At 34.1% G+C, this 13,178-nt stretch overlaps 1 protein-coding gene across 3 annotated transcripts in view; it reads left to right on the top strand.

Moving 5' to 3' along the window:
• The window catches only part of Ccdc50 (coiled-coil domain containing 50), a 66,641-nt gene that overhangs the window by 16,106 nt on the left and 37,357 nt on the right, over window positions 1-13,178 (top strand). The gene's annotated exons all lie outside the window — the stretch shown is intronic.

The following is a 13,178-nucleotide window of genomic DNA, read 5'->3' on the forward strand; positions in this document are numbered from 1 at the left end:
GTGCCTTGTTATTACAGAATACACTATATAACAGTTTAATCTTTTTCTAAGTATAGTTTTGATTGTTACTACAGAATACACTATATGACAGTTTAATCTTTTTCTAAGTATTGCTTTGATAATTATCACTTTAATTACAAAAAATGTATAAATGTTTAAAAATTAAATCATTTTAAAATGGAAGTGCAGGCCTCCTTTTTACTCATTTTTATATTATGCTTAATTATTTTAGCTGTTGAGTTTCAATATTTCTGAATTGTTCTAAAGTAGATCACCCAAGGAAAATGTAATTGTTATTTAAAGAAGGCAGAGAAGATAATAAATTTAGGAGAATGCTTCTTTAATTGTGATCAATTTAATTTTCTAGGCCAATTGAAATTTACAGATATACATATTTGCTAATCTGACTTCAAGATCCTTCAGTAAGTATTTGATTAGTAAAGTGTTACAGATTTGGTGGGTATGTCAGTAGCAGTTGTATTTCAAGAACTGAACTCCTTGAACCATGTTGAATAACTGGGTCCCTTTCCTTTCCAAGTAGAGATTTGATCACTTTGTTTATGTGGTCATATCTGCACAGTGGTTATCTGATAAATGTAGAATGATTCCTGACCTTTTCACCCTGGTGAGGATAGCAAATCTACCAAGATTTTAGGGCTGGTTTTTTTTTGTTTTTTTAAGCATGGCGAAATTTCAATATACAAGCACTTTAAAGGTAGATTGGTAGTTAACATGAACAATAATATACTCAAGACTCTCGGTTGTCCATAATGATAAAGGGAATTAAAACTTTTGGTTAAAACATGTATGTATGTTAAAACGTGTGTGTACACACACACACACACACACACTAGTGTTATGCTTTCAAATGCTGTGGAGTCTCACAGGTTTACTGAATGGTCCATATCTAAATTGGCACTATCCTATCTGTCGCACTCGATTATTATCTAGCATGGTGGTTCCAATAGAACTTATATGATGATGGAGATATTTTGTATTTTATACTATCCAAGATAGTATGGTTAATAAAACTGAGTAGAACTGATTTTTTTTTAAAAAATAAAAGGTATTGAACCCAAAGGCACTTAACAACTGAGCCACATTCACAGACCGTTTTAATTTTTATTTTGAGATAGGGTCTCACGAGGTTGCTTACAGCCTTGCTGAGTTGCTGAGGCTAGTTTTGAATTTGTGATCCTCCTGCCTCAGCCTCAAGAGCAGAGCTGCTGGTATCATAAGTGTGCACCACCATGCTCAGCCTGAACTGAATTTTTAAAATTTAATTTTAATTAACTTAAATTGAAATGCTACATGTGACAGTGTGCTGTTAAAACAAAATATTGTGACACTAAGAGTACAATGATGCATTGATAGAACATAAAGATTTAATTTAGTTTAAGGAAATCTTTTCTAATATCTGTTCCATAAAACATTAGGACAAGTGGAATGAACATCACCTAAGGTTTTAAAGAGAGCCTAAGTGACCATTCAGTGGGAATGAAAAGAGCCTAATACTCAATTTGATGAACTCTCAGGCTAAATGATTTCCTGATTGAGCTCATTTTGAGATTACAGGTTGTTTCTTGAGAAGAAAGGAAGTTCATCTTGAGTGTTTGTGTTAATATCTGCATTTGCATTTTCTTAGAATAGATTAGGACCTAGCCATAACTTTTTCAAGTAGATTTTGTTTTGTTACCATTGCCAAAAAGGTTTGGCTTTACAACACTAATCCATGAAGTTCATGCTCACAATACAAGAAGCTTGTGAAGTTGTTTGTATTTTTTTAAAAAATCACTTCTTAGGACCTTAGGACCAGAGGTAAATTGAGTCAGATAGTTTCTTATGGAAACTTTTTTTTCCAGCAGTGCTACCAGTATGAGTAAAATTGCTCTGTTTTCATCCTGCTACCCACCTCCTTTTTTTTCACTGCTTTTCTCATTCCCCATTTACCCTGTCAGATGGAAATTACTGATTCAGCTATTTTCTCTTTCCCAATAAGTTACCCAGTTAGTCTGTGGCTTTGATAATGATGTAGATGGTCTGTGATATTAAAGTAGTACATCTGATTTGATGACTTATATTCTCTCAGCATTTTCAAAACCCACTTGTCTGCAATCTGGTGTGTCTGTGGTTAGCTATAATGTATCTACTTGCCAAACAAATGGTTTAGGTTACTGAGGTTTTCACTTAACTTTGAATTTAGGAGATTGGGGGGAAAAACACCAAAAAACAACTCAGAAACCTACTTTGATAAATTGCATCAGATGAAATGTTGGGATAAATTAATTGTTTTGCTTTTATAATGAATGTTTACTGTGTTCATTGAAAATTTGTATGTGTACCTAGTCACACATTTAAAACTCAAGTTTATTTCCTTTTCTATTTTATTATTGTTTCCTAAGTTCCAACATGACCTCTGAATTTACTATCATATTCGATGGATACTAATAAACAGTTTTCATCAAATAATTAACATTAGTTTTCCTTTCTGATGATTAGAACTGAATAACTTTTCCCTTCTTGCTTGGGTAGGTAGAAAGATCATAGGGAAATTTAGGGCGTTATGTAGGCTTTGTTTTTATTTGCATAATTTTTCCATTAATAATTTGCATTCTCAAGCCCAAAGGGAGGAGTATACATGAATCAATAAAACATTGCTACTGCCACTGACTTTTTTGCCTTATAAATATTTCTTATTTCACTGTTTAGATGCTTAAATTAGGATAAAGATAAACCTCTTTTTATTATAAAATATTTTGAAAAGGATTATAAGATTCCTCATCATGGAAAATAAATTGGAAAACAGGGACATGTTTAAATAGGAAAATAAGCTACATTATAATCCCATAGTATACATTTAATATTAGAGTTTTTATATTTACCTTTTTTGAAATTTCTAAATTAAAGTTGAAAAGTCAGATATTTCAACTATAGTCAAAGTATACTATAGCTCAAGATGGCCCTGGGCTCTGCTTATAACATAGAATGTATTTTTAAGCTATTTTACCTGTGCTTTAGACAATAATGATGTGCTTTATGGATGGTCATCTACAGGGTGTATAAAACAACAGGCTTCAGAGTGCTAGTGGTTTGTACAGAGCAGCCACATGCCCTCTAGGGAATGTGTGTGTCCCAATGCTAAAATCAGGACCAGTGGCTAACCACTATGGGTTGGCATTATAGGTTTTGTTCTAAAGACCATTTTACCTAATTACCGAAAAGGTCTGCATTGAAAGGAAGTGGGTTTTTGTTGCTGGATATTTAAGAGGAATTGAGATGATTGATTGGACAAGGTAAGGCTGTATTTGACAGCAAATAAAACCCTTTCTGATAATAGACGATGTTAGCATCTTTTATAATTTTAAGGAAATGATGAATTTGTCTTTTATGAACAGTGACTGAAATTCAGAAATATTTGAGGAAATTTGGAAACCCAGTCTATCATTTAATATATTATTCTTGAAGATATTTCTTTGGGTTAAAGATTTTTAATATTCTGACAGGTTGGTGCTCTAACCAAGATGGTGACTTTAGCTGATTAGATATTTGGAAGAACTTTGCAGAGGAACCTGAATTATTCTATTTTGGAATTTGCAGATCTTTTAATGAAAAAGAGTTTTCCCAGAAAAAATTTAAAAGGGACCTCTAATTGAATGAAAACAGAAGGGAGACCAGTAGAGTTGAGGAAGGGGATCAAGGAGAAGGGAACAAGAGAGAGATAGGGAATGTACTAGGGAATTAAATTGATAAAAATATTTGCATATATGTATATTTCACTATGAATCCCACCCTTGTGCATAATCATAATGCACCAATAAGAAAACAGATACCTTTCTATCTGTCTGTAATGTTTATTGCAGAATAATAAACCCTGAAAATGTCTCTTCATTATGAGGATTTCTCAAGATCCTTCCTTCTTTCTTTCCTTCCTTCTTTTAAACTTGTTTTTAGTATTTACCTTCTATTTAATATGTTAACATTTTCTAATTTTCAGCACTGTTTACAGTGTGTATGAAACCTTAGAGGACTTCTTAGGACCTGAGACATTTTTCTCAAACCAGTGACTCATGAAACTGACCTCAAACCCTTCAGATTCTTGCCAGCATCTCAGCACATATTGCATTCTTTTTTAAAATTTCACATAAATCCTGAGCATATTTGTTGCTTATGTATACAGATATATACACATTTTTCAGAATACCATTCTCTAATCTGAGCAATACCATTTTTTTTTTGCTTGGATATACTATTCCAAATCCCAGAGCCATTATTTCTTTATAAATTGAGTGGTATGTTTAATTGTCGTCTAAGGGAATAATAGGTTCTTCAGAACAAGTGGTTTTCAGTACCACCTGCCTAGGTATACCATGTTTCTAGATATTCTAAAATTCTACCAGGTGATGTATTCTTCTGTTATAACATATCTGAAATTTAGGGTGATAGAATTCATTGTTTGAAGTATTGTTGGACACGTAGCTCCTTAGACTTGTTTTGAGTAAGGTGGAGAATGAATCCGTTTGTGAATAAATCAGTTGCATTGGTTTTGGTTGTATGTAGCAAGTTTGGGTTAATATAAAGGTGAATTGAGATATTGAAGGATGATTATGAATTATCTAGGTAGCAGAGGGGGTGGATGGGTGCCTTAGTCATACTGGATAAGGGATAACTTTGCTAACACCTGTATAATGGTGTCTAACATTTTTGTTGATTTGTAAGGCCCTGCCATTATCCATGTTCTACACCCACAACAACCAAACAACTGAAAATAGAACCCCAAACCAGTAACCATAAATATCCCCAAACAGTTGAAATATCAATTAATGTTACTTGATCCTTTAATCGCATATACAATGTGTAGTATGAAAGTCTGTTTTTTTTTTTTTTTTTTTGTCTTTTACAAAGGAATTGTGGAAATCTCTGGGTACTTTGTGGGTAATTTAATAGGGGGATAATTACACTAGGGATCATAAATACAGAAAGGTGGATCTGATTTAATTATAAATGGATCTCTGCTTGAAAAGATCATCTGTCTCTCAGACAGATGGAGTAACCATGGCATATTGGAAATAACAGGGGATTTGAACGCTTGATCGGAAAAGTAGCACTGCTGTTGCCTACTTTGACTAGGAACAAAGTAATGAAACACCTGTGCAGTTTATTTGCTTAGCATCTGCCAATATTATGTGCCATTCCCTATCTCTGTCACAATGTACTTTGATTTTGTTAATTTCAGTGAGCTGAAAATTTTAGACACAAGAGAAGGATCAAAATTTCAGTTGCTCTTTGTCTATAGTAAATTAATTGTTCAAACATTACTTAGATATTATTTTTTGTTTTCAACCTTCTGCCTGAAAATGGGAAATTTTGTTTGTTAAAGTGATCAGCAACTTGGGGCTGTTTATTATTTTGACTCATAATTGGAGCAGATGGTTAGGAGAGTATTATAATTTTATTGCTCAGCTACTTTAAGAAACTCCCTATTGGGCTGGAGGAGTAGCTCAATGGTAGAGCTCTTGTCTAATATGTTAGAGGCCCTGGGATCAATTCCCTGTATAGAGGGCATAGATGAGAGAAACCCAAACAAAGCAGCTCCCTATCAGTTCTTTTAGCCACTGGTGGTTGTGGGCACGTAACAATGGTCCACTTTACATTGTGAACATAGCCCTTGCTGCTTATTTTAAAAGGGATATATTTTTCTTTTCTTTTTCTCCATCTCCCCCTCCATAACTTAGAGGCAGGGAATAAGATTACCTTGAGTTATCTGTTCTTCACTGGAAGGGATGTCACCAGAAGAACTGGGAAGTGCGATATCTCTCAAATTAACAAGTAAATTTCAACACACCATCAGGGTATACTGGACCCACATGCCAGGACACACCTGGGGATGTAACCTTTGAGTAGCTTCTTTAAAAGCCCTGTTTTCCCTGATGGCCAGAACCACAGCCTCTGGGACAGGAGTCCCCTGTGTTTCTCCTTTGATAGCAAAGCAATAAACCTTTTTTCTTTTTCTCAATACCATGTCCTCATTATTAAATTGGCATGAATTGGCATCAGGGACAAGGATCCTAGCTTTAGGTAACAGGGGGAGCTTGCTTTTGATGCTGATATTGTTGATTGTGCTTTTGATATCATTTGGTCCCTAAGTATGTAAACTTTGCTGGGGTTGAGAAGGTAGAGAATTTGTCATGGATGGATTTATTCTTAGTTTTCCTAAGTCCCATTTCTCTTGTACTCAGGCAATTTTATTAGTAAGGGTAGAGACTCTTTGATAGATTAAGGAGACATTTTCTTTGTAGAGCAGCAAAAACAAAGTCATAAGAACTTACACACATTATTTCTCAGTTATATTTTAAAAATATCTCTTAGATATATTAGTTTAAATTTATTACTATTCTCTTTTCCCAAAGGTTAGGAAACACAGTGTTCTGTGGAGGACCAGAGTGATGGAAGCAGGTTGTTAGTTTCAAAAAAAATCTCCCTTTGGAACCTTTCCACTGCAGACACTATTAAGGTTATAAGGTTTTCCCTGTAGGTCACCTATGAAACACTGTGCAACTGAAGTTTTTCCAGGGGTGAGAATGGACTATTATTGCTAGAGGTCTTTTTTTTTTTTTTTTTTTTTTTTTTTTTTGAGACAGTGAGGAAAGTCAACTTTTCTTTGGGGTCTAGAACCCATTTTTTTGAATACGTGTAACCATTGTAACCATCTTTACTGCAATTTAATTCCATTGTCAACTTCAAAGACCTAAGGTACACTTGTCTTACCACAAAGGTGAATTTAATTTACAATAATTTGTTTATTGGCTGGATGATCTTGCTCCAGTCACTAACATTTTGCTTTGATTTCTTCATAAATAAAATGAAGATGTTCATAGCATTTTTTTTTCAGTTGGTTAGGAGGAATAAGTGTGAAAGTACCCTGTGTTGTAAACCACACAGTACTATATTTCATCTGTGGCTGCCTATCATACTTTCTTAAGACAAAAAATGTTTCTGGAGTATCTTCCTTGTTCTTGGTATTTCAGATCTACAAAATTAACAGTAGAGAGCATAATCCCTGCTCTCAAAACAATGAGTATATAGTTCATCTGCTACTAATACCATTTACATAAAAATAAAGACAATTCATAAAATTCTACCCTTCCATATAAGGGAAAACAGATACAGTTGAAAGTTTCAAGTGAATTTCTTATTAATCTAGGCATGTTTATGATGGGTAGTGGAAGCTAGTAAAGATTGAGTCATATGAATTACAGTTTCAGAAAGTGTTGGGGTATGGATAGAAGAATGACAGAAAGGAAATGACTTTTTCACTTTTCTTATTTGTATGGAGTTAACTGAGAGTTTGGAATGTGCATATTACTTGGATAATGTGGAGAGTATCATGTAGTCATTTCTTAGGGCAGAAAAATTTTGGGTTTGTTTTGGTTTGAATGGAATGATTAATTTATGTATACTCATTCTGTGTACTTGACCTAAGTTAAACATTGTTGTTAATAGGAGTATAACTCAATTCTTATTTAGAACTTTTAAACTTTCAAGCTGAATTAGTTTAGCAAATTGTCTCGACTAAAATTTGTTCCCGTTAGTGTTGTTAGGTTAAGTGCTGATTCTTGGCTAAAATTTAAGAATATGTGTATTTAGTGCAAGAGTAAACCGAATTACTGCTTGAGAGAGAGAGAGAGAGAGAGAGAGAGAGAGAGAGAGAGAGAGAGAGTGTGTGTGTGTGTGTGTGTGTGTGTGTGTGTGTTTATGTATGCATGTGTATATATGTAGTTGTGATAGGGGTACAAGGGAATGTTTTTATTTGTTCATATAAGAGATAAGGGGATTCAAAGACTGTTTCACTATATAACTTTTAAATCTAGATCACCTCTCTGGAATAGGTTTTAAAGAGAATATTTTGTTTCTGAGGAGGAGAGAAACTTTTTTAAAGTGAACTTTATAAAATAATAGTCTTAAATATATTTCATATAAAATGTAGTCATGTACTTCTTCCTGAGGAAGCTGAGGAGATCATAATCTGGTACTGTTATTGACTAAGAAAACATTTTTTTGAAATACTATTTTAGGACTTTAAACTTGTTTTCATTGGATCAGAATTTTAGGAGACATACAAATCAGTGATGTTTACTTTTCTGTTTTCCTATAACATATTGGTTATTAGAGTATAGAAAACATTTCCATTTTCCAGGTAATTTCCAAAGGAAGGGCAGGCAAAGGATGTTAATGTGTAGAAGGAGTAATAGCAATGTCTACCCATGTAAATAGGAAGCACCATAAATATTTGTAGGGAGAATTTTGGAGTGGCTGTGTCTCCCCTAAAGAGATAAAGTTGACAATCAGATGCTTTGGGAAAAGAATAAAGACACAGTAGGAATTCAAGTATAATAGGAAGATTTTTGGTTTGCTTTAGGTGAAATGTGGTGGTAAATACCAGATTTTTTTTTTTCGTGTTATATAAACTGGGTACCAGGAATTCCTGTGGTGTAAAGGATCAATTTTCTCAGTGTGGTGCACAGGGCCTTTCTGTCTTATCTCTTGATGTGATTCCCTTTAAGGAATCTTTTGTATGTTTCAACACAAATAACTTCAGCGCATCCTATGTGTTTTTGTACTCTTGTCTTTTTTCCATAATTGATTCTTTTTCCATAAATGGTTAACACTTTTGTGCATAAAAATTTTAACCTCTCTTTGAGATCCATTTGCACATTAATTAAGGTTTCCTGATACACTGTACCCAAGTGACTCTCAGTCATCCCCTCTCCTTATACCCACTCTGAATTCATAAGTAGCATAACTGCTCCAATATTTATGCCTTCAAATAATTTACTTCAGGTCTTTACTGTAACATCTGTCACATTATATTATACTATTTTACCTTTCTGTCATCTCCACCTCTGATGATTTGGAATGAGTTGTTCATCCTGAAAAGAGCTCAGCACATGTTTATTGAGTGAGCAGTTATTAAGTGCATACTGTACTTATTTATGTATTTTGGGAGAATCTATAAATGATTGAGAATTATCTTTCTCTTCAAGAAAAATGGATAGGGGATGTATATATGAATGTATTTGTGGCAGTCAAGCCCCCCCTTTGCATTTTTGATATTTACTTGGCTTAACATAAACAAATTTGCTGTATAGTTGCATGTATGTATTGGATTTTAAAAAATCACTAAACTTTTAATGAAAATGGGAGAGTTTTAATTTTATGTAATTTATTATGAATTATTTTATCTAAATGATATTTGACATAATTTACAAGTCTGTGATGCTCTCATAATGGCAGAGATTTATCTTGTTCGTGACATTTTTAATTTTTGTGTCTCTGGAGCTCATTCTTTGACTTTATTGACCAGGTCTTCTTTGCTCTTTTAAAAATTTATGAGCATTTCCTGAAGTCATACTGTACCATTACTAATTGTGTAGGAGGTGCAGAGATCACCCCCACAAAGTTCCTACCTTGTAAGAAATTCAAACTGGATGGAGAAATACCTGTGAACTCCAGTTGAAGGACAAAATATGTTTCCTTCTGTTGTGTTTTCCTTAGCAAGGATGCAGAGTTGTATAGTTTTTAGTATTCAAAAGAGACTCAGGCATAACACCCTAACTTTAGAAAAATGTTTGGGACACAGGAAAGAGGTTTCAGGACCATTGAGGCCTCAGTGGGGAAAAGGAGAATATTGTGAGATTTACTATGTTGAGGAAACTCATTTTAGCAGCATGTTGGAGGAATATAATGATGGGGTTGGCTTGTAGAAAGATCAGCCTGAGTTCTGAGTGAGAGTAATGAACCTGGGAAGGATGGGAAAAGTTTGAGACATGGGAGCAAGAAAGCCCCAGTTCCAGTGCTTTATCTTAAATGTACTTGCAAGGAAAGGTGGTGAAGTAAGTTTATGCTGTTTATCTTTATAAACTATTTATACTATTTACATCCAAGTACTATAGATGAGAAAAGGAGCAAAGTTCCATCCTGGTCTAAACCTGGCCTGGTTGTGATGAGTTTTTTGTAATGTCGTTCTGGTTACTGATTTACAAAGTTGCCTGGATGTGTGACTGTTTTCCAGCGTGTATTAGAGTAGTAATACAAGGAGTACAAAGGAAGATCTTGAAGCAGAGGGGAGGAAATGGTAGATTGCAAAAATGGCAAATAATAGTTTGGTGTAAAAGAAATTATTGGAAACTCCTAGTGAACTCTGAAGTGCTATATAAGTCAGTGTTTCTCATGATACAGCTCTCTCTGAATGTATGGGGATACATATTTCATAACAGTTATTGAAGATCTTCTAGAGCCTCTTCCAACACAAGCCCTATTCATATCTTGTGAGTACAAGATCAGCTGCTTCAAAATATGTTCTCAAGATTTAGGGTCAAATCACAATAACTGAATATACTTCCATCCTCCTGTTTGGACATTAAAAAGTCATTAAGAAGAGTAATGGTAAGGCAATCAATTATTCTTCAACTGTTATGACATGCCAAACCATGACTTCATGTTTGTGGTTTACAATATATGCTGTACATGAAATAAAGAAGTAGATTTAAAAAATAACATTTAATTATGGAATTTAAAATGCAGTATATCAGACATTACAAAAAGCACAGGAAATACAAAAACTCAGGAACCTAAGCTGTGTTGGCAGGGGGTGGAGGCTGGGGTGGTATATAGTTCAGGCTACAATGCAGGAGGCCCTGAGTTGATCCCTAGCATTTCAAAAAATAAAAAGAACACAACTACAATAGCAAAAATCCCCAAGAACCTACCATCCAAATTAAATTAAGTAGATGTTAGTATTTTTTTTAATTAATTCCTGTTTCCTTTATGTTTTTAAAGCAGAGGAACAGCATATACAGCTAAGACACTAGTACCTCCTTTCTTCTCTTTCTAGCAATAACCACTATTTTGAATTCAGTTTGTGCCACCGTCATATATTAATTTTTTTACTATAGGTGTAGCTATCCAAGAAATAAATATATGTATATTTAATGGACTAAAATACATGTAAGTTATGTATTTATATTATAAAAGTTTTATAATTTTTATTTTAGCGTGACATTAAAAACACATTAAGAGTAGTTTGGCATAACTTGCTTACCTAAAAACAAATGAAGAGCTTCTAAACTTTTTTGTCTATAATCTACAGAATGATACATGTTTTACATTGTGACCTAGTACATATCACTTACATTTGTGTATATTTATGTGGATAGCATGTATATAAAACTGAAAAATAGTTTCTCCAAACCATAGTCTCTTGTGTATGTGGTATACTTTGTCATTTTGTAGCCTACTTATTTATTTTCTTGAAATATATAATATCTTTATTTTATTTGTTTCTATTTTTATGTGGTGCTGGGATCAAACTTGAGTGCCTCAAGTATGCTAGGCAAGTGCTGCCACTGAGCCACAACCCCAGCCCCAAGCTTATTTATTTTTAAAATACTTGTCTCAGATTAGTAAATTGTTCTTATGATCTAATAATAGTGTGGCATACATGATTTGGAAAATATTACTCTGTCAGGAAGAGTGGGTAGACACCTGTAATCTTGGCTATTTGGGAGGCTGAGACAGAAGAACTTGCAAGTTTAAGGCCAGCCTGGGCAATTTAGTGAAGCCCTATCTTAATAAGTGAAAAGGGTTGGGGATGGAGGTTGGTGGTAGAGTGCTTGCTGAGCATACATGAAGCCCTGGATTTGATCCCCAACACAGTGGGGAGAGGGGAAGGAAAAGAAGAAAAAAAGGAATGTTACTCTAAGATTAACATAAGAAAATTGATGAACTATAGAAGCATTAGCTTTTCTATTATAATAAAGGTGCTTCAAAATAAAATAATATATTAAGATAGCATTTTTAACACATGATTTGGTTATCTTCATTTGGGTTAATCTATTTCAAATATTTATTGTCTATAAATTAAATCCATGTCTGACTTATCCTGTCTCAGCCTCCCAAATAGCCAGGATTACAGGTGTCTACCCACTATTCCTGACAGAGTAATGTTTTCCAAATCATGTATGCCACACTATTATTAGATCATAAGAACAATATCCAATTTAAAAATTAGATATTGATTTAAGTGTTTTAGAGAGTGAATGTTAGTTAATATAGAATTTCTTCTCTAAAGTCTGTTCATGTGTTCTGACCATGATTTACCTAGAATCAAGGAGAGCTGTCAGGAAAGGAAAGGGCTCTTGGCTGGCTTAGACATTGACCGTTGCCCTGTCACAGTACACTATATATGGGTCACCTTGATAAGACTCTTCTTCCTTCTGGCCCTTGGATTCCTCACCTATCAAATGAGGGTATTCACTATCTCATCTTGACAGCACGTTCATTTGGTGAAATATAGAATGATTTGGACCAGGGCCTCAAGTACTAGATTTTTCTGAGAATATATCTGATGAAAAAATAGAGCTTTCTTTCTATTGGAATTATTGGTTTTGCAGTTACATTTGAGCAAGTGGTAAGCAGGTCCTATTCAGGTTAGTATGGTTCTTGAGCAAGAATGATTCCTTCACTATAAAAATTTCAAATTAATTGCCACATCACCAAGCTCTCCCTACTCTTTGTTGCATTATTTCTCAGTGAGGAACAGAACTATTGTGATGTACATGTAAACATACTTCAGTACCTAGATAGCAGGGGAATATTCATTCTGTTTCAGCTAAGTGTCCTGAATAGCAAGTCCAGAGATGCAGAAAGAGATCCTAAAACTTCTGAGAGACTCTCAGGGATGGGTTCTTGAGTCTCCTCCATTGCAGTAATTTGAGACTTCAGGGAATTTTCCTTTTTAAACAAACAAACAAACAAAAACATGTGTTACATGATGTTTGGAATAGAATGAAAACTTACCACCCAACCTCATGTCCTTGAAATAGAATTTTTCATGACTTCATGTTTTGTTTGTATGTTTATTTAAAGAAGCAGGTGTAAACTGGACCTTAGAGACCATCATGTTCCATATTTTTTCTAAGAAAACAGGCCAACAGATGCTTTTGCCTCTATCTTCAGATAGAGACAAAGTTAGGCATACATTCCTTATTCCTCTAGGGTTCTCGTTTTCTTTGGGTTTGTAGATTATATAAGGCAGTTTTATGTGTAGAGAGATCTCGAGACCCAACTCCAATTCCCATTAAAGAATGTGATTATTCTTGAAGTATAAATCTATTTCTACA

This window comes from Ictidomys tridecemlineatus, chromosome 3 (assembly GCF_052094955.1).
Source record: "Ictidomys tridecemlineatus isolate mIctTri1 chromosome 3, mIctTri1.hap1, whole genome shotgun sequence".
Taxonomy (NCBI): domain Eukaryota; kingdom Metazoa; phylum Chordata; class Mammalia; order Rodentia; family Sciuridae; genus Ictidomys; species Ictidomys tridecemlineatus.